General features: G+C 39.4%; 1 non-coding gene across 1 annotated transcript; it reads right to left on the bottom strand.

Moving 5' to 3' along the window:
• Nucleotides 1-7314: 7314 nt before the first annotated feature.
• On the bottom strand, nucleotides 7315-7422 carry LOC112700496 (small nucleolar RNA R71). Its single transcript, XR_003153405.1, has one exon. It is a non-coding gene; the product is annotated as a small nucleolar RNA R71 (small nucleolar RNA).
• Nucleotides 7423-27159: the final 19737 nt, after the last annotated feature.

Genomic DNA, 27159 nt, shown 5'->3' with positions numbered 1-27159 from the left:
TTTTATCACATGTGCATTGATTGTTGAACTTTAACTTATCATTGGGGTAATTTTGCCCCCTTATTTACTAAACTTTATTTTTCTCTCTTTTTATTTTTATTTTTTTCTAACATGAAAATAAACATAGCTTATCAATGCACATAGATTTTTAATTTTCTTTTATAGTTTCACAAGAGTAGGTACCCAAATTTCCATTATCTTATCATGACACATTCCTTTATTAACCTTTGTTCCCACAATCTTCCCATACTTAATTAACACACAATTTCTATCTTAAGCTAACCAAAGATTCAATTGGAATATTTAATTATTTTTCTGTTTAAGGCTAGTAATGTGGTAAAATTTAGAAAAAAAGGGATTAAAAAGCTCAAAGTGGCTAACAAAGGTAATTTAAAGGGTAGGGTTATTTGGGATAAGTGAGTTAAACAAATAATGACCTCAATCATATGCATGCATATAACACATTAACATTGGACATATAGGATAAAACAAAATTTAAATTACAATCATAGAGAAGTAAACACACAAGAATAAAATAGTTATGGTTAGATAATGTAACCATGTATTTAGGCTCAAAGTCTCACAGGTTGTGTGTTCTTTAGTTTGAAAACCATGTTCCAATTACAACTTCAAACAAATTTAACATAAAGGTTTTGATTTAAATTAGTGAAAACTTCAAGTCTTAGGAGAAACTTATTATCTTTTCAATCAAGTAGAACATGCATATAATTAACCTATTACTATGCAATCTATCCTATTCTAAAAAAAAAAGAAAAACTAACTATTTTATTGGTGTTAAGGGAGAGAAATTACTTCCGGAAATCAGGTACTGACCGACCTCCCCACACTTAAGGCTTTGCATCATCCTCGGTGCCATCTATCAGGAACAAAGGTGGGCTGGTAGCAGTATCTCCACAGTCGGGACCGTCATGGCTCCCTGTACTGGTAAATAAAGTGGAGTCTGGGGTGTCTGGGTCCTTGTCAGGTCTGCGGTTGCCTGTGAGTAGCTCCTTGAGGTATTTGAATCGGTGCTGGTTGTGGCGCTCTCGTAGCTTCGCTTTCTGGTCTTATCGGTCCAACCTCTCCAGTATTTGATGGAGCAGCTGACATGTTGAAAGTGCTTATGATGTTGAAGGAGGAATGTTTCCAGCTTGTTCTGCGGACTGGCTGGTAGTGGCTGTTGGTGGCCTGAGATATTTTCCGTTAGGGACGTACTGATCATCCCGTGGAAGCATGGCTTTGGTGTCCCCAGCTCTGTAGGAGACTCCGGCTGCAGAGACAAGATATGAGACCAAGGCGGGAAAAGGTAAGTTGCCCGCAATTTGTATGTGTCCCATGGCATTCCGGATGTGTCTTGGTAGGTTCAGAGGCTGGTCTATGAGGATGCGCCATAGTAGAACGGCCATGTCTGCAGTGAAGAAGGACCTATGAGTGCTCAGAAAGACGTAATGGGACATAATTTGGGCCCATATGCGAGCCTCCAAGGTAAGTGCGGAAGCCGATATTCCCTTAGGTCGGGAACGATGGTATCTGATGATTGGATTTTTGACGGTTTAGAATTTCACTAATGAATTCTCGTTGTAAAGTATAGTTTCTAAACCAAAAAATAATCCTTTCATACAAAAAGTTGTTTGTCACAAGTAACAAACCCCTAAAATTAATAACCGAAGTATTCAAACCTCGGGTCGTTCTCCCTAGGACTTACAATAAAGTGCTTTGTTATTGGTTGTGAGTTATTTTGGGGTTTTGATAAGAAATATGAAAGATAAATGGCAAGAAAGTAAACTAAGGCCTAAAAAGGTCTTGGCAAGGGTTGGTGGTCAAGGATCTCTATCCTAATCACTAACCACAATATGAGAATTGGCAAGAATTAATCTCATTAAATCATCCTCTAACTAGTAGTAAAGGAAAGTCAAATGAGCTATATGAATCCTAGTCCATAAGTCCTAACTCTCCACTAATTCAATTAGTGAGAACTAGAGTCAATGGATCCCAATCATCAATTACTTGGACATTAGTAACTCAAGAGTTCCTAAGTTACCTTTCCAAGCCAAGAACATAAAACTCTACTCTAAAATCCAACCAAGCATTTCATCAAACACATGGAAGGCATAAAAGAAAAGCATAGTAAATTGATAACAAGAATAGAATCTAACAACAATTATTGAAATGAACTAACAACAACAATCAAAAGAAACACATTTATTATGAATTACCTTGATTGAATTGAAAGAGAGTAGAAGAAACAAAAGTAGATCTACAACAAAACACAAGAACAACATAAGGAAATTACAACAAAAGAATAGAAGAAGGATGAATCTAACAACAAGGAATTGAAAGGTAGAAGTAGAAGAAGGCAAAGATTAAAACCTAGATCTAAGAACTAATCCTAATCCTAATTCTAGAGAGAAGAGAGAGCTTCTCTCTCGAGAAACTAACTAAAAGCTAAAATAAAACTAATTGGTAACTAACTTGTCCATCCCTCTTCAATCCTTGGCTTAAATAGGATCAGAAATGAGTTGGATTGGGCCCACAAGGCTTGTAAATTCGCTAGCCACGAGTTTGCATGAAGTGAATCACGTGCACCAACGGCACGTATGCGTATAGTGCGCGTACGCATCCTTATACGTATAGCAACTATGGCAAATCTTATATCGTTTCGAAGCCCCGGATGTTAGCTTTCCAACCCAACTGAAACCGCATCATTTGGACCTTTGCAGCTCATGTTATGGTCGATTAAGTGCGAAGAGGTCGGCTTGACAGCATTTGCGTTTCCTTTATTTCTTCATGAGTTCTCCATTTCTACATGCTTTTCCTTCATTCCCTTGGTCCAATCCTTGCCTCCTAAATCTGAAATCACTTAGCAAACATATCAAGGCATCTAATGGAATCAAGGAGAATTAGATTTAGCTATTTTAAGTCCTAAAAAGTATGTTTTCACTCTTAAGCACAATTAAAGGAGAAGTTATAAAACCATGCTATTTCAATGGATAAATGTGGGTAAAAGTTATAAAATTCCCTAAATCAAGCACAAGATAAATCCTACAAATGGGGTTTATCAACCTCCCCACACTTAAACCAAGCATGTCCTCATGATTAAACCAAGAATGAAGTAAAGGGTATGACATTTATTCAATGGAACTAACTAAATGCAATCTACCTATATGCAACTATCTAAATGAATGCAATTGCTTGGTCAAAATAAATCAATTCCCAAGAAGCATATATGCACAAGGGCTAAGGACTAGCAAGTCTAATCCATTTTTGAATTGAGTTATTAAATATTTTTACAAACTTGCATGAGAAGAGATGATCATAGGTGGAAACATGTAATTGAGTATCAAACCCTCACCGGATGGGTTTGCGCTCTATTCACTCAAGTGTTTAGGGTTGATTCTCTCAATTCTCCCCTAATCATGCTCTCCAAGATTTGTTCTTCTTCTAACAATCAACATATATTTTATGCATGCATACAAGTATCATGAGGTCTTTTCTTTGGTTGTAATGGGGCTAGGGTCAAGGTATGATGCATATATGGTTAAGTGATGAGCGGATAATTTGTACGCTTTTTGGCATTGTTTTTAGTATGTTTTTAGTATGATCTAGTTAGTTTTTAGTATATTTTTATTAGTTTTTAGTTAAAATTCACTTTTCTGGACTTTACTATGAGTTTGTGTGTTTTTCTGTGATTTCAGGTATTTTCTGGCTGAAATTGAGGGACCTGAGCAAAAATCTGATTCAGAGACTGAAAAGGACTGCAGATGCTGTTGGATTCTGACCTCCCTGCACTCGAAGTGGATTTTCTGGAGCTACAGAAGCCCAATTGGCGCGCTCTTAACGGCGTTGAAAAGTAGACATCCTGGGCTTTCCAGCAATATATGATAGTCTATACTTTGCCCAAGATTTGATGGCCCAAACCGGTGTTCAAAGTCACCTTCAGAAATCCCAGCGTTAAACGCCGGAACTGGCACCAAAATGGGAGTTAAACGCCCAAACTGGCATAAAAGCTAGCGTTTAACTCCAAGAAGAGTCTCTACACGAAAATGCTTCATTGCTCAGCCCAAGCACACACCAAGTGGGCCCGGAAGTGGAGTTTTATGTCTTTTACTCATCTCTGTACACCCTAGGCTACTAGTTTTCTATAAGTAGGACCTTTTACTATTGTATTGAGATATCTTGGTAGCTATCTTCATTTTTATGCTATCTTAGATCATTGGGAGGCTGGCCTCACGGCCATGCCTAGACCTTGTTCTTATGTATTTTCAACGGTGGAGTTTCTACACACCATAGATTAAGGTGTGGAGCTCTGCTGTACCTCGAGTATTAATGCAATTACTATTGTTCTTCTATTCAATTCCGCTTGTTCTTGTTCTAAGATATCACTTGTTCTTCAACTTGATGAATGTGATGATCCGTGACACTCGTCATCATTCTCACCTATGAACGTGTGACTGACAACCACCTCCGTTCTACCTTCGATTGGGTGAATATCTCTTGGATTCCTGATTGCACGATGCATGGTTGATCGCCTGACAATCGAGTGCTCGCCTGACAACCGAGCCAACCATTCCGTGAGATCAGAGTCTTCGTGGTATAGGCTAGAAATGATGGCGGCATTCAAGAGAATCCGGAAGGTCTAACCTTGTCTGTGGTATTCTGAGTAGGATTCAATGATTGAATGACTGTGACGTGCTTCAAACTCCTAGCAGGCGGGGCGTTAGTGACAGACGCAAAAGAATCACTGGATTCTATTCCGGCCTGACCGAGAACCGACAGATGATTAGCCATGCTGTGACAGAGCATAGGAACATTTTCACTGAGAGGATGGGAGGTAGCCACTGACAACGGTGAAAGCCTTGCATAAGCTTGCCATGGAAAAGAGTAAGAAGGATTGGATGAAGACAGTAGGAAAGCAGAGAGACGGAAGGGAAGGCATCTTCATACGCTTATCTGAAATTCCTACCAATGAATTACATAAGTATCTCTATCTTTATCTTTATGTTTTATGCGTTTATCACCATAGCCATTTGAGTTTGCCTGACTAAGATTTACAAGGTGACCATAGCTTGCTTCATACTAACAATCTCTGTGGGATCGACCCTTACTCGCGTAAGGTTTATTACTTGGACGACCCAGTACACTTGCTGGTTAGTTGTGCGAAGTTGTGTTTATGCCATGGTTTTGAACACCAAGTTTTTGGATTCATTACCGGGGATTATTTGATTTGTGAAAAGTATTGATCACAATTTCGTGCACCAAGTTTTTGGCGCCGTTGCCGGGGATTGTTGAGTTTGGACAACTGACGGTTCATCTTGTTGCTTAGATTAGGTATTTTTTTTTCTTCAGAGTTCTTAAGAATGAATTCTAGTGTTTCAAGGTGATGTTCTTATCATCACCAAAGCTGATTGATCTTCATCAATTTAGCTCTTGAATGCAATGTTCTACTGAAGCTTGGCTGACCATGTCTAATTCCTTTAGACTGAAGCTTTAGACTAACATTGCATGATTCCTGGAATTCTCATTAAGAATTTTGATACCTTTTTCCACTTTATTTTCGAAAATAGCACAAAAAAAATTACAAAATCATAAAACCCAAAAATTTCTTGTTTGAATCTAATGTGTCATTTTAAGTTTGGTGTCAATTGCATGCATTCATTCATGTGTCTTAAGGATCTTCAAGTAATTCTTGATGATTTCTTATTCTAACCTTTGAATTCTCTTGACTTGAGTGTTTTTGTGTGTCTCATATGCATTCTCATTAGTGTCAGTAGTATACAAACTGCTAAGTTTGGTGTCTTGCATGCATTGTTATTTGATTCTTGTTGCATTTTGATTTTTCCTTATTATTAAAAATCCAAAAATATTTTTTATTTGTGTCTTCTCAAGTCAATAATACAGAGAATTGAAGATTCAGAACATACAGCAGAGGAATTGCACAGAAAAAGCTGGGCGTTCAAAACGCCCAGTGACGAAGGACAGACTGGCGTTTAAACGCCAGCCAGGGTACCTGGTTTGGCGTTTAACGCCCAAAAAGGTATAGCTTTGGGCGTTAAATGCTAGAATGTGCACCATTCTGGGCGTTTAACGCCAGGATGGCACAAGGGGGAAGATTCTGTTTTCAATGCAATTTTTTTCAGGTTTTCAAAGTTTTTCAAAATCAAATCTTTTTCAAATCATATCTTTTCAATCATGTGTTTTCAAAATCAATTTCTTTCCTTTTTCAAAAATACTTGTTATCAATTAATGATTTGATTCAACATTTCAAGTATGTTGTCTTTTCTGTTGAGAGAGGTTTAATGTCTGAATCATATCTTTTCTTGATAGCCAAGTCATTAATTTTTAAGATCAAATCTTTTAAAATGTTTTTCAAATCATATCTTCTCAATCACATCTTTTTAAAACTAATCATATTTTCTTAACCACATCTTTTTCAAAATAATTTTCAATCAAATCCTTCTGATTTCTAATTTCAAAATCTTTTTCAAAAATCACTTGATCTCTTTCCCACTCTTGGTTTTCGAAAATTAATTAGTGTTTTTCAAAATGTTTTCAAAATTTGTTACTTAATTTTCGAAAACCACTTCCCTTCTTCTCACATCCTTCTATTTATGGACTAACACTATTCCTTAATGCAAAATTCGAACTCCATCTTCTTTGATAAGTTCGAATTTTCTATTTCTGTCTTCCATTTTTCTTCTCCTCTGACACCTAAAAGAATCTCTATACTGTGACATAGAGGATTCCATATTTTCTTGTTCTCTTCTCTCTCATATGAGCAGGAGCAAAGACAAAGGCATTCTTGTTGAGGCTGATCCTGAACCTGAAAGGACCTTGAAACGAAAACTAAGAGAAGCTAAGGCACAAATCTCTGTAGAGGACCTAACAGAAATCTTCAAAGAAGAAGAACATATGGCAGCCGAAAACAACAACAATGCCAACAATGCAAGGAAGGTGCTGGGTGACTTTACTGCACCTACTCCCGACTTCTATGGGAGAAGCATCTCTATCCCTGCCATTGGAGCAAACAACTTTGAGCTTAAGCCTCAATTAGTTTCTCTAATGCAACAGAATTGCAAGTTCCATGGACTTCCATTGGAAGATCCTCATCAGTTTTTAGCTGAATTCTTGCAAATCTGTGACACTGTCAAGACTAATGGGGTTGACCCTGAGGTCTACAGACTTATGCTATTCCCTTTTGCTGTAAGAGACAGAGCTAGGACATGGTTGGACTCACAACCTAAAGAAAGCCTGGACTCTTGGGAAAAGCTAGTCAATGCCTTCTTGGCAAAGTTCTTTCCACCTCAAAAATTGAGTAAGCTTAGAGTGGAAGTCCAAACCTTCAGACAGAAGGAAGGAGAATCCCTCTATGAAGCTTGGAAAAGATACAAACAATTAATCAGAAAGTGTCCTTCTGATATGCTTTCTAAATGGAGCATCATAGGTATTTTCTATGATGGTCTCTCTGAACTATCCAAGATGTCTTTGGATAGCTCTGCAGGAGGATCTCTTCATCTGAAAAAGAAGCCTACAGAAGCTCAAGAACTGATTGAAATGGTTGCAAATAACCAATTCATGTACACTTCTGAAAGAAATCCTGTGAACAATGGGAATGGTCAGAAGAAAGGAGTTCTTGAGATTGACACTCTGAATGCCATATTGGCTCAGAATAAAATATTGACTCAACAAGTCAATATGATTTCTCAAAGTCTGTCTGGAATGCAAAATGCACCAAGCAGTACTAAGGAGGCTTCATCTGAGGAAGAAGCCTATGATCCTGAGAACCCTTCAATGGAAGAGGTGAATTAAATGGGAGAATCCTATGGAAACACCTATAATCCTTCATGGAGAAATCATCCAAATTTCTCATGGAAGGATCAACAGAGACCTCAACAAGGTTTCAACAACAATAATGGTGGAAGAAACAGGTTTAGCAATAGCAAGCCTTTTCCATCATCTTCTCAGCAACAGACAGAGAGTTCTAAGCAGAATACCTCTGACTTAGCAACCATGGTCTCTGATCTAATCAAAACCACTCAAAGTTTCAAGACTGAAACAAGGTCCTCCATTAGAAATTTGGAAGGACAAGTGGGTCAGCTGAGCAAGAAAATTACTGAACTCCCTCCTAGTACTCTTCCAAGCAATACAGAAGAAAATCCAAAAGGAGAGTGCAAGGCCATCAACATGGCCGAATTTTGGGAGGAAGAAGAGGCAGTGAACGCCACTGAGGAAGGCCTCACTGGGCATCCACTGGCCTCCAATGAGTTCCCCAATGAGGAACCATGGGAATCTGAGGCTCAAACTGAGACCATAGAGATTCCATTGGACTTACTTCTGCCATTCATGAGCTCTGATGAGTATTCTTCTTCTGAAGAGGATGAGTATGTCACTGAAGAGCAAGTTGCTAAATACCTTAGAGCAATCATGAAGCTAAATGACAAGTTATTTGGAAATGAGACTTGGGAGGATGAACCCCCTTTGCTCACCAAAGAACTGGATGACTTGTCTAGGCAGAAATTACCTCAAAAGAGACAGGATCCTGGGAAGTTTTCAATACCTTGTACCATAGGCACCATGACCTTCAAGAAGGCCTTGTGTGACTTAGGGTCAAGTGTAAACCTCATGCCTCTCTCTGTAATGGAGAAGTTAGGGATCTCTGAGGTGCAAGCTGCAAAAATCTCACTAGAGATGGCAGACAATTCAAGAAAACAAGCCTATGGACTTGTAGAGGATGTTCTGGTTAAAGTTGAAGACCATTACATCCCTACTGATTTCATAGTCCTAGAGACTGGGAAGTGCATGGATGAATCCATCATCCTTGGCAGACCCTTCCTAGCCACAGCAAGGGCTGTGATTGATGTTGATAGAGGAGAGTTGATCATTCAAGTGAATGAAGAATCCTTGGTGTTTAAGGCTCAAGGATATCCCTCTGTCACCATGGAGAGGAAGCATGAAGAGCTTCTCTCAAAACAGAGCCAAACAGAGCCCCCACAGTCAAACTCTAAGTTTGGTGTTGGGAGGCCACAACCAAACTCTAAGTTTGGTGTTGAACCCCCACATTCAAACTCTAAGTTTGGTGTTGGGAGGTTCCAACATGGCTCTGAGCATTTCTGAGGCTCCATGAGAGTCCTCTGTCAAGCTAATGATATTAAAGAAGCGCTTGTTGGGAGGAACCCAATGTTTTATAATTAACTATTTTCCTTTGTTATTTTATGTCTTTTGTAGGTGGATGATCATAAGAAGTCACAAAATCAATGAAAAAAAGCAAAAACAGAATGAAAAACAGAAGGAAAAATAGCACACCCTGGAGGAAGAACCCACTGGCATTTAAACGCCAGTGAGGCTAGCTGTTGGGCGTTTAACGCCCAGTCTGGCACCATTCTGGGCGTTTAACGCCAGAAAGGGGCACCAGACTGGCGTTAAACGCCAGAAAAGGGCAAAGAGCTGGCGTTAAACGCCAGAAATGGGCACCAGCCCGGCGTTTAACGCCAGAATTGGCACAAAACGAGATTTTGCTTGCCATTTGGTGCAGAGATGACTTTTCCTTGACACCTCAGGATCTGTGGACCCCACAGGATCCCCACCTACCCCACCACTCTCTCTCTTCTTCTTCACCCATTCACCAATCACCTCAACACCTCTTCCCCAAAAACCCTTCACCTATCAAATCCCTTCTTTCTCTTCACCACTCACATCCATCCTTCATAAAACCCCACACATGACCGAACCCTCATCCCTTCCCCACTCCTATATATACCCTCCTTCACTCCTTCATCTTCACACAACATACACACCACTTCTCCCCTTCTTGGCCGAAAACAAAAGCCATTCCCTTTCCCCTCATTTCTTCTTCTTCTACTCTCTTCTTTCTTCTTTTGCTCGAGGACGAGCAAACCTTTTAAGTTTGGTGTGGTAAAAGCATTGCTTTTTGTTTTTCCATAACCATTTATGGCATCCAAGGCCGGAGAAACCTCTAGAAAGAGGAAAGGGAAGGCAAAAGCTTCCACCTCCGAGTCATGGGAGATGGAAAGATTCATCTCAAGGGTGCATCAAGACCACTTCTATGAAGTTGTGGCCTTGAAGAAGGTGATCCCCGAGGTCCCTTTTTCACTCAAAAAGAGTGAATATCCGGAGATCCGACATGAGATCCGAAGAAGAGGTTGGGAAGTTCTTACCAACCCCATTCAACAAGTTGGAATCTTGATGGTTCAAGAATTCTATGCCAATGCATGGATCACCAAGAACCATGATCAAAGTGTGAACCCGAATCCAAAGAATTATCTTACTATGGTTCGGGGGAAATACTTGGATTTTAGTCCGGAAAGTGTAAGGTTGGCATTCAATTTGCCCATGATGCAAGGAGATGAACATCCTTACACTAGAAGGGTCAACTTTGATCAAAGGTTGGACCAAGTCCTCACAGTTATTTGTGAAGAGGGCGCCCAATGGAAGAGAGATTCAAGAGGGAAGCCGGTTCAATTAAGAAGGCATGACCTCAAACCCGTGGCTAGAGGATGGTTGGAGTTTATCCAACGCTCAATCATTCCCACTAGCAACCGGTCCGAAGTCACCATAGACCGGGCTATCATGATTCATAGCATCATGATTGGAGAAGAAATAGAAGTTCATGAGGTTATAGCTCAAGAGCTTTATAAGTTGGAGTTGACATAGAGGGAGACATCCCCATTGATGAGGACAAGCCCATCACTAAGAAGAGGATGGAGCACACAAGAGATCCCACTCATCATGAGATCCCTGAGATGCCTCAAGGGATGCACTTTCCTCCACAAAACTATTGGGAGCAACTAAATACCTCCCTAGGAGAATTTAGTTCCAACATGGGACAACTAAGGGTGGAGCATCAAGAACACTCCATCATCCTCCATGAAATTAGAGAAGATCAAAGAATCATGAGGGAGGAGCAACAAAGACAAGGAAGAGACAATGAGGAGCTCAAGCACTCCATAGGGTCTTCAAGAGGAAGAAAGAGCCGCCATCACTAAGGTGGACCCGTTCCTTGATTTCCTTGTTCTTTATTCTTCTGTTTTTTTCGAATTTTAGTGTTTATGTTCATCCATGTTTGTGTCTTGTGATCATTAGTGTCTTAGTGTCTATGCCTTAAAGTTATGAATGTCCTATGAATCCATCACCTTTCTTGAATAAAAACGTGCTAAATTGAAAAAGGAAGAATTGCATGAATTTTGAATTTTATAACAGTTTAATTATTTTGATGTGGTGGCAATATTTTTGTTTTCTGAATGTATGCTTAAACAGTGCATATGTCTTTTGAATTTGTGGTTCATGAATGTTGGCTCTTGAAAGAATGATGAAAAAGGAGACATGTTACTGAGGATCTGAAAAATCATAAAAATGATTCTTGAAGCAAGAAAAAGCAATGAAAAAAAATTCGAAAAAAAAAGAGAAAGAAAAAGAAAGAAATAAAGTTAAAGTTGTGATCCAAGGCAAAAAGAGTGTGCTTAAGAACCTTGGATACCTCTAATTGGGGACTCTAGCAAAGCTGAGTCACAATCTGAAAAGGTTCACCCAATTATGTGTCTGTGGCATGTATGTATCCGGTGGTAATACTAGAAGACAGAGTGCTTTGGGCCACGGCCAAGACTCAATAAGTAGCTTTGTTCAAGAATCATCATACTTAACTAGGAGAATCAATAACACTATCTGAATTCTGAGTTCATAAAGAAGCCAATCATTCTGAATTTCAAAGGATAGAGTGAGATGCCAAAACTATTCAGAGGCAAAAAGCTAAAAGCCCCGCTCATCTAATTAATACTGATCTTTATGGATGTTTTTGGAATTCATTGCATATTCTCTTCTTTTTATCTTATTTGATTTTTAGTTACTTGAGGACAAGCAACAATTTAAGTTTGGTGTTGTGATGAGCGGATAATTTGTACGCTTTTTGGCATTGTTTTTAGTATGTTTTTAGTATGATCTAGTTAGTTTTTAGTATATTTTTATTAGTTTTTAGTTAAAATTCACTTTTCTGGACTTTACTATGAGTTTGTGTGTTTTTCTGTGATTTCAGGTATTTTCTGGCTGAAATTGAGGGACCTGAGCAAAAATCTGATTCAGAGACTGAAAAGGACTGCAGATGCTGTTGGATTCTGACCTCCTTGCACTCGAAGTGGATTTTCTGGAGCTACAGAAGCCCAATTGGCGCGCTCTTAATGGCGTTGAAAAGTAGACATCCTGGGCTTTCCAGCAATATATGATAGTCCATACTTTGCCCAAGATTTGATGGCCCAAACTGGCGTTCAAAGTCACCTTCAGAAATCCCAGCGTTAAACGCCGGAACTGGCACCAAAATGGGAGTTAAACGCCCAAACTGGCATAAAAGCTGGCGTTTAACTCCAAGAAGAGTCTCTACACGAAAATGCTTCATTGCTCAGCCCAAGCACACACCAAGTGGGCCCGGAAGTGGATTTTTATGTCTTTTACTCATCTCTGTACACCCTAGGCTACTAGTTTTCTATAAGTAGGACCTTTTACTATTGTATTGAGATATCTTGGTAGCTATCTTCATTTTTATGCTATCTTAGATCATTGGGAGGCTGGCCTCACGGCCATGCCTAGACCTTGTTCTTATGTATTTTCAACGGTGGAGTTTTTACACACCATAGATTAAGGTGTGGAGCTCTGCTGTACCTCGAGTATTAATGCAATTACTATTGTTCTTCTATTCAATTCTGCTTGTTCTTGTTCTAAGATATCACTTGTTCTTCAACTTGATGAATGTGATGATCCGTGACACTCATCATCATTCTCACCTATGAACGTGTGACTGACAACCACCTCCGTTCTACCTTCGATTGGGTGAATATCTCTTGGATTCCTGATTGCACGATGCATGGTTGATCGCCTGACAATCGAGTGCTCGCCTGACAACCGAGCCAACCATTCCGTGAGATCAGAGTCTTCGTGGTATAGGCTAGAAATGATGGCGGCATTCAAGAGAATCCGGAAGGTCTAACCTTGTCTGTGGTATTCTGAGTAGGATTCAATGATTGAATGACTGTGACGTGCTTCAAACTCCTAGCAGGCGGGGCGTTAGTGACAGACGCAAAAGAATCACTGGATTCTATTCCGGCCTGACCGAGAACCGACAGATGATTAGCCATGCTGTGACAGAGCATAGGAACATTTTCACTGAGAGGATGGGAGGTAGCCACTGACAACGGTGAAACCCTTGCATAAGCTTGCCATGGAAAAGAGTAAGAAGGATTGGATGAAGACAGTAGGAAAGCAGAGAGACGGAAGGGAAGGCATCTTCATACGCTTATCTGAAATTCCTACCAATGAATTACATAAGTATCTCTATCTTTATCTTTATGTTTTATGCGTTTATCACCATACCCATTTGAGTTTGCCTGACTAAGATTTACAAGGTGACCATAGCTTGCTTCATACTAACAATCTCTGTGGGATCGACCCTTACTCGCGTAAGGTTTATTACTTGGACGACCCAGTACACTTGCTGGTTAGTTGTGCGAAGTTGTGTTTATGCCATGGTTTTGAACACCAAGTTTTTGGATTCATTACCGGGGATTATTTGATTTGTGAAAAGTATTGATCACAATTTCGTGCACCATTAAGTGAGCTTGAAATTTGAATCTTTGATAAGCTTAAACTTCCCACCTAACCTATGACATCCTATACAATTTCAAAGCTAGCCTAACTACCCATTTTGCACTCTTCCACATACTCATGCAATTTCTTTTCATTTCACAACACATATGCATTGATTTTATTGGACCTTGCTTTGGGGCATTTTGTCCCCTTTTTATTACTTTCTTTTTCTTTTTTTTCTTTCTTTTTCTATTTTTTTCTTTTTCTTTTTCATATTATTTTTCTTTTTTTCTTTTTTTTTTCTTTTGTTTTTCTCATTTTTTTTTCTTTCTATATACAAGAGCATCAATGCATAAGGTCTATACATTTGATCAATACATGAGCATGTATCCAATTCCCAATATTTCTAATAAAAATACAAAATTACCCTTTTATTCACCCAATGTCCCAAGATTCCCACACTTGAATGATTCTCACACACACTTGCCTAAGCTAATCAAAGATCCAAATTAAGGACATTTATTATTTTCCACTTTAGGCTTGTAATGTGCTAAAATTAAGAACAAGTGGGTTAATCGTAGACTCAAAATTGGCTAACAAAGGTTGATAAAAGGTAAGGCTATTTGGGTAAGTGAGCTAAATGAAATGATGGCCTTAATCATATAAATGCATGAATACAAGAAATAAATGGACATATAGAATCAAGCAAATCAAGGATCACAATCATAGAAAGAGAACAATTGCACACAAGAATGGAAAATAAATGGTTATAAAATGTAACCACATCAATAGGCTCAAGTCTCACAAGCTTGTGTTCTTAGCTCAATACATGCTTCACAAAGTATGAATTCAAGCAAGTTAAATTTTTTTTCAATCAATTGGGTTGTGCTCTCTAGATGGGTTTCTTGAAAAATTCCATTATTTTGACTAAGCATTGTTCTGATTGAAAAATTCCAAAATTTCTTAGTTTTCCCTTTCTATTTCTAGTTAAAATAAATTTCATATGTAAAAGGGTTGACTACGTCTTAATATTTTCTAATCACAACTACAAGCTACTAAGAAGATAACTATATAGAGAAAAATCTACTAATATCTAACATCCAAAATAAAAGAGTATGCAACAACCAAAATGTGTCCAAAATATCTAACACAATGTTAGGAAAATATAACTAGGAAATGCGCCCAAAATGTGGTGCCAACGGCGACCTCCCCACACTTAAGATTAAGCATCGTCCCCGATGCTAATCCGGAAGGTCAGGGCGAGATCTAGAGGTTTGTGGAGCATATGCTTGAAGTGAGGCAAGAGTAGGTTCTGGTGTTCTCTTCCTCTTTCTTTTGTCCAACATCCTGAAAGTAGAATATGGTAGAAAATGAGCAATTAAACATGTAGTATGAAGCAAATAGGAGCATAGTCAGGATGCAAGATGAATGGCAAGTCATCATGATGTGAACTTGGAATCGAAAACTTGGTATGCAAGTAAGCCCAGAAAAATTGGAAACATAAACCAAGAATTCAGGATATCAATCAAAGTGTCACAATTCTCAGGGATTAGGCATATGCATCATCATACCTTAAGGGAATGGTTAAAGGATCAAGTGTAAGTAAAAGTGAAGTTAGCAGTTATAGAAATCAGTGAGTTAGAAAAGTGAAGTTGGTAATTAGTGGTATGATGGAGAATTTCCCAATGGGGAGAGGATTGCAAGTTATGCGCAACGGTCATGTTCACAAGCATGAATATATAGAAATGCCAAAATGGACTTCACAATAATTGGTGTTACAAACAATAAAATCTAATTGTGTAACTATGAGAAATTGAAAGTGATGTTAAGTTGTAACAAGTTACACAATCAAAGCGTACTAATTATTGCGAAAGAATGAACATCATGTAAGGAGGGTGCATATTATGGTTTAACAAGCATGTAGGCACTTCTTAGGGTTGTTCGGTTTTATTATTATTTTTTTGACGTGCGCACGCGCATGGTGCGCGTTCGCATGTAATGATGGATTTGGGGTTCGACGCGTACGTGCCTTAGGCGCTCACGTGTGGGTGGTGAAAGTCGGTAAGGATGCGTGCGCGTACGGTGCGCGTACGCGTGCAAGGAGTTGGGCTGGAGGTATGGTGCTGGCCCAGAGTAGGCGCTACTCTCTGGATTTGGCCTGAAAGTTGTGTCACTAGACCGGCGTGCACGCGGTATGTGTGCTAGCACACGCATTTTCTTATAAAAACATGTGGGCGCAAGCGCGCAGTGCGCGTCCGCGAGGTACGAGTTAGGCTAGAGGCACAACGTTTGCCCAAGATAGGCCTAACTCTCTGGAAGGTGTATGGTGGTGCATCCGCTCATGGACGCGTGCGTGTACAGCGTGCGCGCGCGCCCTCCCCCTTTCTTCTTTTTTTTTTTTGAGACGATGCCTAAAAGCTCTAAATTGCCCAAAGACTCCCCATGGTGCCTACAACTCCTTATTGAGTCAAAAACCACACACTTTATAAAATGCAAGCTGGTTTTGAGATTTATTCCATCACTACTAAGTACAACGTACATGTTAATATGCTAGCAACTAATGTACACAAACAAGCTAATTATGAGATGAAAACATACCTAAAATGGTAACTCAAATCACTTATTAAACAAAATTAAAAGAGAGTGGAAAGAGTTTACCATGGTGGGGTGTCTCCCACCTAGCACTTTTAGTTTAAGTCCTTAAGTTGGACATTTGGTGGAGTCCTTGCTTGGGTGGCTTATGCTTGAACTCTTCTTCGAATCCCCACCAGTGTTTGCTCTTCCAATAGCCTCCGGGATCCCAATTTAAACGTACAAGGCCTTCAAGGAGGCCTAAGCAAGTGACAAGGCCCCTAAGTTGATAGTGCTCTATGTATGTTCCGGGGTCCCATACTTTGTTTGTCAACCCCCTTTCTTCTTGATCTCCATGCTTCCATTTGGGTGACAAACTCATTGAATTCTCAATTAGGCCTCAAAAACATTCTCCTAGACCCATGCAATTTGGTTCTACACCACTCATTGCCGTTCAACCTTGAGCAAGCACCCATCATGAACTTAGAGTGATGTTTCCGACCACTACATGACTATCTCTTACCCCTCAATCCACAAAGTGCTCTAAGTTGCCCATCCGTCTCAAGCAAACCATATTCAAGTGGGAAAGTAAAGATTAGAGATAAGAATTTTACCCACTTGAATGTTATGTTGGATGGTGACTTAGGAAGGGGTGGTCCCAATGATCTTGCAAGCTCCACAACCTTGTACTCTTTCATTACCTTCACTTCTTCACAAGCTTCCTCAATTTCAACCTCATCCTCTTGGTATCTTCCTTCCAATTTATTCTCTTCTTCATTGCTTACCAACGGCATAGGAGGTTGTGCATCTTCCTCCTTGATCTCAATTTCAAGCCCAATGGGAGGGGATTCAATTGTAGATAAGAAATTCTCAATGATTGAATCCATCTCTTGATCAACCTCTTCCAATATTTCATTACTCATACTATGCTTTGGAGGTTGGGCATTATCCTCCCCAACATCATTTTCAAGTTTAATGGAAGAGACTTCAACAATTTCCACAAGATCATCAATAATATCACTTGGTGTGGAAGTGTTCTCAAGCTTGAAATCCACCTCTTGTTCAACTTCCTTTAACTCTTCAACCGTTTCTTCTTCTTCAATGATCTCTTCCTCCTCTACTTGTTACAAGACATATCCTGGCTCCTTGTCCTCATGTTGGGATCCTAAAATCTTCTTCATGCTCATTTCTTTGGTTGATTTCTCACATTCATCTGTGGAGATGCTTTGCTTGTTGTATGAATCCCAAGAGTCCATCTTTTAACGGATGGTTGCTTGAAGTCGATCCATTTCTTCCTTGAAACGATCCCTTGATTCTTGTTCCACCTTGCTAACATAAGTAGGATCGTATTGCTCTTGGATTGATGGATATTGATATGCTTCCATGGAGGTTTGTGGCGGAGAGGGGCAATCATGCATAGTTGGAAGGGAGGTTCATCAAAGCTTGGAGGTGGGAAGTTATCTTGGTTGTTGGTAGAAAGTGGAATTACACGGGACATAGATTCTTGGAGGGTAGAGGTGAAACTAGTGAGTGTGGTTTGGAGCTCTTCTTGCTCTTGAAGAATGACACCAAGTGTATCATCTATGGGGACTTGGTTTGGAGGGTAAGGATGTTGGAGTGGTGGTGATTCAAGGGTTGCTTGTTCATAATCTTCGCAAGGGTATGCATAGGGGAAATATAGATTTGGATCATATGTAGGCAATTGGTGGAAATAAGATGTGGGTTAAGAATATGGTGCATAGAATTATGGTGGTTGAGTGGTATAACCATGATAAGAATCATCATATCCATAGGAATGATATGCATTATACGAAGGATTACCATCATAGTAACTTAAAGGGGAAGGTTGCCATGATGATTGCTTATATGGATGTGGCTCCCTTCTTAAGAATTCATCTCTCCCATAATATGAGCCATCATTCAAGTTTTCATCGCCTACAACATAGTCATAGTCATATCCAAAACCACAAGGACGAGAGTTCATAGTGGCAAATAGGAACAAAACTAATGGAGGTCTAAAGCCAATGAAAACTAACAAACAAGAAAAAGACAAACATATTCACAATATTCACATATTTACATTAACCAAAAACATGGCAATCATGTGCATTCCCCGGCAATGGCGCCATTTTGATGACTTGATTTTTTAGCCGGTATAGAAATTATCAAGTAACCAATCGTAGTATAGTCTAAACCGACACAAAATTCATCATCAAACAATTCTACAATCTATGATCGAGAGTATTAATCCCGAGTCGTTCTTCCCTAGGAATGCTACAAGGATGCATGTTATTGGTTAAGTGGTCTTTTGTGGTTTAAAGAGTGTGGCATAAAAGTGCTAATAAAAGAAAACAACAATCAATCAATATTAAAAGCCTTGGCCAAGGTTGAACATTGGAAGTTCCATCACTATAGCTTCCTTCAATTGTGATAACAATGGAGTGTTGCTTCACTTAGTTAACCCCTAATCATAGAGGAAAGTCAAGCAAAAGTAACTAACTTGAGTCATAAGTCCTAGTCTTACCCTAGGGAAGTCTAGCTTTAGTGCACTCCAAGTCAATTAGCAATTCTCAATCCTCAATCAACAATTGACATCCATTATTCAAGTATCTCCAATGACTCAACCACTAGGCCAAGTGAGGAAATGCTACTCCATATCTAAAGTTGGCATTTTCTCAAACACTTGGGGAGCAAGAATAAAAGACATAGTAGAATTGAGAAGAATCAAAGTAATTCAATACAAGAGATTAACAACAATGAACAATGAATCAACAATGAAAATGAGATTTCCAATGCATTAATAGAATCCAAAACAACAAAGTTAAATCTAAGATCTATGAGAATTGAACAATTACAAGCACTAATTGAGATTAGAGAAGACGATCTACAACATGAACAAAGTAAATTGAGAGTTGCAATGGATCTCACCAAGGAATGGTTGAGAATTGAGAAGATGAAGATGAACCCTAGAGAGAGGTTGGAGTCTCTCCCTCTACAAATGTAACTAACTAAAATATCTAAGAAAACTTGTGGAATGAGTGTGTGGATGTGAATGTGTGTTAATCCCCTTCAATCCTTGGTTCTTATATGCAGTTTGGCGCCAAAGTTGGTTGCTGAAACCCTCCAAAATCACCAGGCACGTGTTGCAATAACAGAATCACGTGCAGACTACGACGCGTGCGTGCACGGTACGCATGCGCGTCCCTGGCTAATTCCGCAATGTGCGCACGAGCGCCTTGTGCGCGTTGGCGTGCCTGGCCGAGATCAATTCTTTGGCTTTTTGTGCTTCTCTCCATATGCATGCTTCCTTCCTTACTCCTTTGATCCATGCCTAGCCTATTTCAACCTGAGATTACTAGCAAACACATCAAGGCATCTTATGGAATCAAGGATGAATTAAAATTATCAAATTAAAGGCTTAAAAAAGCATGTTTTTACACTTAAGCACAAATACATGAGAGATAACAAAACCATGCTAATTCATAGGCTAAATGCGAGAAAAGGTCATCAAAATACTCTAAATTCAATACAAGATAAACCCTAAAAATGGGGTTTATCAACCTCCCCGGCAACGGCGCCATTTTGATGATTGGATTTTTTACAGTTTAGAATTTTACTAATGAATTCTCGTTGTAAAGTATAGTTTCTAAACCAAACAATAATCCTTTCATACAAAAAGTTGTTTGTCACAAGTAACAAACCCCTAAAATTAATAACTGAAGTATTCAAACCTCGGGTCGTTCTCCCTAGGACTTACAATAAAGTGTTTTGTTATTGGTTGTGAGTTATTTTGGGGTTTTGATAAGAAACATGAAAGATAAATGGCAAGAAAATAAACTAAGGCCTAAAAAGGTCTTGGCAAGGGTTGGTGGTCAAGGATCTCTATCCTAATTACTAACCACAATATGAGAATTGGCAAGGATTAATCTCATTAAATCATCCTCTAACTAATAGTAAATGAAAGTCAAGTGAGCTATATCAATCCTAGTCCATAAGTCCTAACTCTCCACTAATTCAATTAGTGAGAACTAGAGTCAATGGATCCCAATCATCAATTACTTGGACATTAGTAACTCAAGAGTTCCTAAGTTACCTTTCCAAGCCAAGAACATAAAACTCTACTCTAAAATCCAACCAAGCATTTCATCAAACACTTGGAAGGCATAAAAGGAAAGCATAGTAAATTGATAACAAGAATAGAATCTAACAACAATTATCGAAATGAACTAACAACAACAATCAAAAGAAACACATTTATTATGAATTACCTTGATTGAATTGAAAGAGAGTAGAAGAAATAAAAGTAGATCTACAACTAAACACAAGAACAACATAAAGGAAATTACAACAAAAGAATAGAAGAAGGATGAATCTAACAACAAGGAATTGAAAGGTAGAAGTAGAAGAAAGCAAAGATTAAAACCTAGATCTAAGAACTAATCCTAATCCTAATTCTAGAGAGAAGAGAGAGCTTCTCTCTCTAGAAACTAACTAAAAGCTAAACTAAAACTAATTGATAACTAACTTGTCCATCCCTCTTCAATCCTTGGCTTAAATAGGATCAGAAATGAGTTGGATTAGGCCCACAAGGCTTGTAAATTCGCTAGCCACGAGTTTGCATGAGGTGAATCACGTGCACCAACGGCGCGTACGCATATAGTGCGCGTACGCGTCCTTATACGTATAGCAACTATGGCAAATCTTATATCGTTTCGAAGCCCCAGATGTTACCTTTCCAACCCGACTAGAACCGCATCATTTGGATTTCTGTAGCTCAAGTTATGGTCGATTAAGTGCGAAGAGGTCGGCTTGATAGCTTTTGCGTTTCCTTTATTTCTTCATAAGTTCTCCATTTCTACATGCTTTTCCTTCATTCCCTTGGTCCAATCCTTGCCTCCTAAATCTAAAATCACTTAGCAAACATATCAAGGCATCTAATGGTATCAAGGAGAATTAGATTTAGCTATTTTAAGTCCTAAAAAGCATGTTTTCACTCTTAAGCACAATTAAAGGAGAAGTTATAAAACCATGCTATTTCAATGGATAAATGTGGGTAAAAGGTTATAAAATCCCCTAAATCAAGCACAAGATAAATCCTACAAATGGGGTTTATCAGTATCCATAAATCCATCTGCTGCCAGGTTGTGCGATAACTCTGAGAACAGTGTCCCAGTCAAAATGGTACGTCTGGCGCTTAAGATCTAAAGCTCGTTAAATGACCTCTTCTGTAATGAGGACATGCTACTAATGGACATAGATAGACTATAGGGTTGGCAAGTGGAAATTGGAGTAGAATTCAACTACCCATGAAAGATTAACCTGCCGTGGCTATCTCTGTAGGAATCCTCATTGTCGTCGCTCAATTCGCGGCTCTACAAATTCAGCAATACGGGTCGGGAGGATAAGAAGGTATTCATTCTTGTAACTCCTTTCTGCCAGGATGGGGAACATCTGCTCACAGTAGCGGTAAGGAAACCGCGCAGTGTCCTTTACTGTGAAGGCTTTCTCTTTTTCATCGACCTTTATAATCCTCTTAATTCTTTTTGTTGAGGGCTTAACTACAGTTGAAGATGGCTCTGCCACTAATGCTCTTTTTGTTCCTCTCCTTGCTGGTGGTTTGGGAGTAGCTTTCTCTTTTCCTTTCTTGGTGGCCATCCTGAAAGGGAAAGAGTAAGGACGTTAAAATTTCAAGGGTTAGAGCAAGGAAGAGAACGGGAAAGGTGGTAATCAATGCACATTAAAGAAGAATGATGTTAACACATGGTCATGAATACATGTGAAAAATCATCAATGGAAATATAGCAAGTGCATATGATGACCGTTAAATGCAAGGTGTTTATTGGCATGTCGGCAAAGGCATGAGTAGCATAGATCAAGCATTCAATGTCCATGTTAGATTACCAAGTCTGTCAAACTAACAATATGTTTGTAATAACAATTATATTTAATTAATAAAATATAAAAAGGGTTTTGTGAAAAGCAAGCATTTAGAGTAGTAGATTAAAAGAAATCTAAAAATAGTGCACAATGCCATATGGGCGTTTTCACAAACACATAGCATGCATGGTAAATAAGGTATTGAAAGTATTAAATTGAACATGCAAGAAACCCTATAAAAATAAAAATATAATTGTCAAACAATTCCTTAACAAATCCACAAGCAAAATATAAGAAATAATTACCCAAATAAATTTCCAACACCAATAAAAAGAAAAAAGAAAGAAAAAGAAAACATGGATAATGAAAGTAAAAAGAAAAAGAAGAAGAAAACATAAAAATAAGAAGAAGAATAGAAAAGTAAGGAGGGAAGAAGAAAAGGAAAGACCTTGATGATGGTGGTGAGAAAGAGGGAGTATAAAGTGAGAAAGAAGGAAGAAAGAAGAAGGAAGAAGGAGAGGGGAAGAAATAAGAAGGCAAAAGAAAAAGTAGGATTTGGGGAAGAAAAAGATAAGATATTTTGGCTGATCTGGATAAGTTGTCTGGCGCAGGCGACGCGGACGTGTGGGTCACGCGTTCGCGCGAACAGCCCTTATATGAAGCTACGCGGACGCATCGGTCACGTGGACGAGTGACATGATTTGTGCTAGTGGCGTGAGGGCAGCCTTGCATTTGCACAACTCTCTGTTCGAAACTCATTGTTGCCAAATTTCAGGGTGACGCGTTCATGTGGTAGACGCGATCGCGACAATGGCCATACTTTGAAAAACAACGCGGACCCATGGGGCACGCGTACGCGTGGTAGGGCTTGTGTGTCTACCACGAGTCCAGCCACGTTCCAGCCTAACATTCTGCCATACACCCTTTCTTACGTCAATTTTCAGGGCACGCGTTTGCGTGGTTGACGCGAACGCGTGGAAGACATTTTTCCCACATGACGCAGACGCGTTGGGGACGCCGTCGTGTGGATTAATTTGTGCCAAAGGCATGCCTCCAGCCGCGCTTGCGCGTGACTCTCTGTTCAATCGTATTTTCTTCCCAACGTACATACGACGCAGACGCGTCACCGACGCTAGCACGTCGCGTGCCTTTTTCTCATTTTTTTATGCAATATGCAAATGCAGATGCAAACTATAGGCACTAGTACTGAGAAGAGTTATTGAAAAAGGAAATTAAAGAGAAGGGAAAAAATGATCATACCATGGTGGGTTGTCTCCCACCCATCACTTTGCTTTAACGTCTTTAAGTTGGACACTCCACTAGCTCAGTCTTCTGCTGTGGGTGGATCTTCCAAGAGGAAGATCTCTAGCTCCATGTTTTTTTCCACCTTTTCGCCATGAAATAACTTCAAGCGATATCCATTGACCTTTATAAGCAGATCTTGAAGGATGGCTCAAGTGAAAGACTCCGTATGGCTCCGCCCTCTCTACTCGATAGGGACCGTCCCATCTGGATCTCAGCTTTTCTGGCATGAGCCGTATTTTGGAGTTGTAAAGGAGGACTAAGTTCCCAGGTTGGAACTCTCTTCTCTTGATGTTCTTATGATGCACAGCTTTCACCTTTTCTTTATACAGCCTGGAGTTTTCATAAGCTTCTAGGTGAAGGTTCTCTAATTCTTGCAGTTGCAACTTCCGTTCAGCTCTGGCTTTCTCATAGTCCATGTTGCATTCTTTTACCGCCCAGAAGGCTTTGTGTTCTAACTCAACTGGGAGATGACAGGCCTTTCCATAAACTAAGCGGAAAGGACTCATCCCGGTTGGTGTCTTGTATGCTGTCCGATATGCCCAAAGCGCATCTTAGAGCCTGGTGCTCAAGTCCTTCCTATAAGGCTTGACATCTTTTGCAGTATATGCTTTATGTCTCTGTTAGACACCTCGGTTTGCCCATTAGTCTAGGGGTGATAGGCTATTGATACTTTATGAATTATCATATGCCTCTTCAGTAATCCTTAGTCTCCTGTTACAAAAGTGAGTGCCTTGATCGATCACGATTGCTCGTGGTGATCCAAAGCGACAAATAATATGGTTTCTAACAAAGGAAACAACAGTGTTAGCATCATTAGTATGGGTTGGAATTGCTTCCACCCATTTAGAAACATAATCTACAGCTAACAGTATATAAAGGTGACCATTAGAGTTTAGAAATGGACACATGAAGTCAATGCCCCAAACATAAAAAATTTCACAGAAAATCATAAATTGTTGAGGAATTTCATCCCTCTTGGATATATTACCAAATCTTTGGCAAGGAGAACAAGATCTACAAAGGTTAGCAGCATCTTTAAAAAGAGTGGGCCACCAGAATCCACAGTCTAAAACTTTTCTAGCTGTTCGTTGAGGGCCAAAATGTCCTCCACTCTCAGATGAGTGGCAGGCCTCTAAAATGGATTGAAATTCTAATTGAGGTACACACCATCTAATAACCTGGTCAGCACCATACCTCCATAGATATGGATCATCCCATATATAATATTTGGACTCGCTTTTCAACTTGTCTCTCTGATGCTTAGTAAAATCGGGAGGAGAAGTGTGGCTAACTAGATAATTAGCTACAGGTGCATACCAAGGAACTACTTCAGATACTGCCTGTAGGCTATCAAATGGGAAAGTATCATTGATAGGAATGGAGTCATCTTTAATGTGCTCAAGGCGACTCAAGTGGTCTGCCACTAAATTTTGGTTACCACTCCTATCTTTAATTTCTAAATCAAATTCTTGTAGCAGTAGCATCCAACGTATTAGCCTTGGTTTAGATTTCTTTTTAGCTAATAAATATTTTAGAGCTGCATGGTCTGAGTACACTACTACCTTGGTACCAAGTAAATAGGCTCGAAATTTATCCAGAGCAAAAACAATAGCTAGAAGCTCTTTTTCAATAGTAGTGTAATTAGATTGAGCAGCATCTAAAGTCTTAGATGCATAAGCAATTACAAAATGATCGTTACCTTCATGCTGAGCTAGTGTTGCTCCTACTGCATGATTGGAGGCATCACACATGAGTTCAAATGGTTGACTCCAGTCTGGTCCCCTCACAATCGGAGCTTGAGTCAGGGCGGTCTTCAGCTTATCAAATGCTTGTTTGCAATCCTCACTGAACTTGAACTCAATATCTTTCTGCAATAGTCTGGATAAGGATAGTGCTACCTTACTGAAGTCCTTAATGAATCTCCTGTAAAAACCTGCATGGCCAAGGAATGAACAGACATCCCTCACAAAGGAGGGGTAAGGTAAACTAGAAATAACATCCAGCTTTGCTGGGTCTACAGAGATACCAGTATCAGACACAACATGTCCTAGAACAATTCCTTGTTTTACCATAAAATGACACTTTTCAAAATTTAAAACAAGGTTTGAACTAACACACCTATCCAATACTCTAGATAAACTATCCAAGCAAAGGCTAAATGAATCACCATATACAGTAATGTCATCCATAAAAACTTTCATACAGGTCTCAATGAGATCAGAGAAAAGACTCATCATACACCTTTGTAAAGTAGTTGGTGCATTGCATAAGCCAAAGGGCATTCTCTTATAAGCATAAGTCCCAAAAAGACATGTAAAAGTAGTCTTTTCCTGATCTTCAGGAGTTATATGGATTTGAAAATAACATGTATAACCATCTAAAACGCAGTAATGAGATTTACCGGATGATGAGCGGATAATTTATACGCTTTTTGGCATTGTTTTTATATAGTTTTTAGTAAGTTCAAGCTACTTTTAGGGATGTTTTCATTAGTTTTTATGTTAAATTCACATTTCTAGACTTTACTATGAGTTTGTGTGTTTTTCTGTGATTTCAGGTAAATTCTGACTGAAATTGAGGGACTTGAGCAAAACTCTGAAAAAGGCTGACAAAAGGACTGCTAATGCTGTTGGAATCTGACCTCCCTGCACTCGAAATGGATTTTCTGGAGCTACAGAACTCCAAATGGCGCGCTCTCAACGGCGTTGGAAAGTAGACATCCAGAGCTTTCCAGAAATATATAATAGTCCATACTTTATTCGGAGATTGATGACGTAACTTGGCGTTGAACGCCAAGTTCATGCTGCTGTCTGGAGTTAAACGCCAGAAAAACGTCATGATCCGGAGTTGAACGCCCAAAACACGTCATAACTCGGAGTTCAACTCCAAGAGAAGCCTCAGCTCGTGAATTTATCAAGCTCAGCCCAAACATACACCAAGTGGGCCCCGGAAGTGGATTTATGCATCAATTACTTACTCATGTAAACCCTAGGAGCTAGTTTATTATAAATAGAACATTTATCCATTGTATTAGAAATCTTTTTGATCACTTTGAATCTTTTGATCATTCGGTCACTTGATCATGGAGAGGGCTGGCCATTCGGCCATGCCTGAACCTTTTACTTATGTATTTTCAACGGTGGAGTTTCTGCACACCATAGATTAAGGGTGTGGAGCTCTGCTGTACCTCAAGTATTAATGCAATTCTATTGTCTTTTATTCAAATCCCTCTTATTCTTATTCCAAGATATTCATTCGTACCCAAGAACATGATGAATGTGATGATAAGTAACCCTTATTATCATTCTCACTTATGAACGCACGTGATTGACAACCACTTCCGTTCTACATGCAACAAGAGCTTGAATGTGTATCTCTTAGATTCCCCAACAGAATCTTCGTGGTATAAGTTAGATAGATGGCGGCATTCATGAGGATCCGGAAGGTCTAAACCTTGTCTGTGGTATTCCGAGTAGGACTCTATGATTGAATGACTGTGACGAGCTTCAAACTCCTGAAGGCTGGGCGTGATGACAAGCGCAAAAGAATCAAGGGATTCTATTCCAACCTGATTGAGAACCGACAGATGATTAGCCGTGCTGTGACAGAGCATAGGAACGTTTTCACTGAGAGGATGGGATGTAGCCATTGACAATGGTGATGCCCTACATACAGCTTGCCATGGAAAGGAGTAAGAAGGATTGAGTTGAAGCAGTGGGGAGAGCAGGCATCCTTGAGCCATACAGTATCTTCATTCGCTTATCTGAAATTCCCACCAATGAGGCTGCATGAGTACTCTATCCCTTTTATTATATATTTTCT

This window comes from Arachis hypogaea, chromosome 6 (genome assembly GCF_003086295.3).
Source record: "Arachis hypogaea cultivar Tifrunner chromosome 6, arahy.Tifrunner.gnm2.J5K5, whole genome shotgun sequence".
Taxonomy (NCBI): Eukaryota; Viridiplantae; Streptophyta; class Magnoliopsida; order Fabales; family Fabaceae; genus Arachis; species Arachis hypogaea.
The sequence above is the reverse complement of the archived record's forward strand: the minus strand, read 5'-3'. Positions and strand labels throughout refer to the sequence as shown.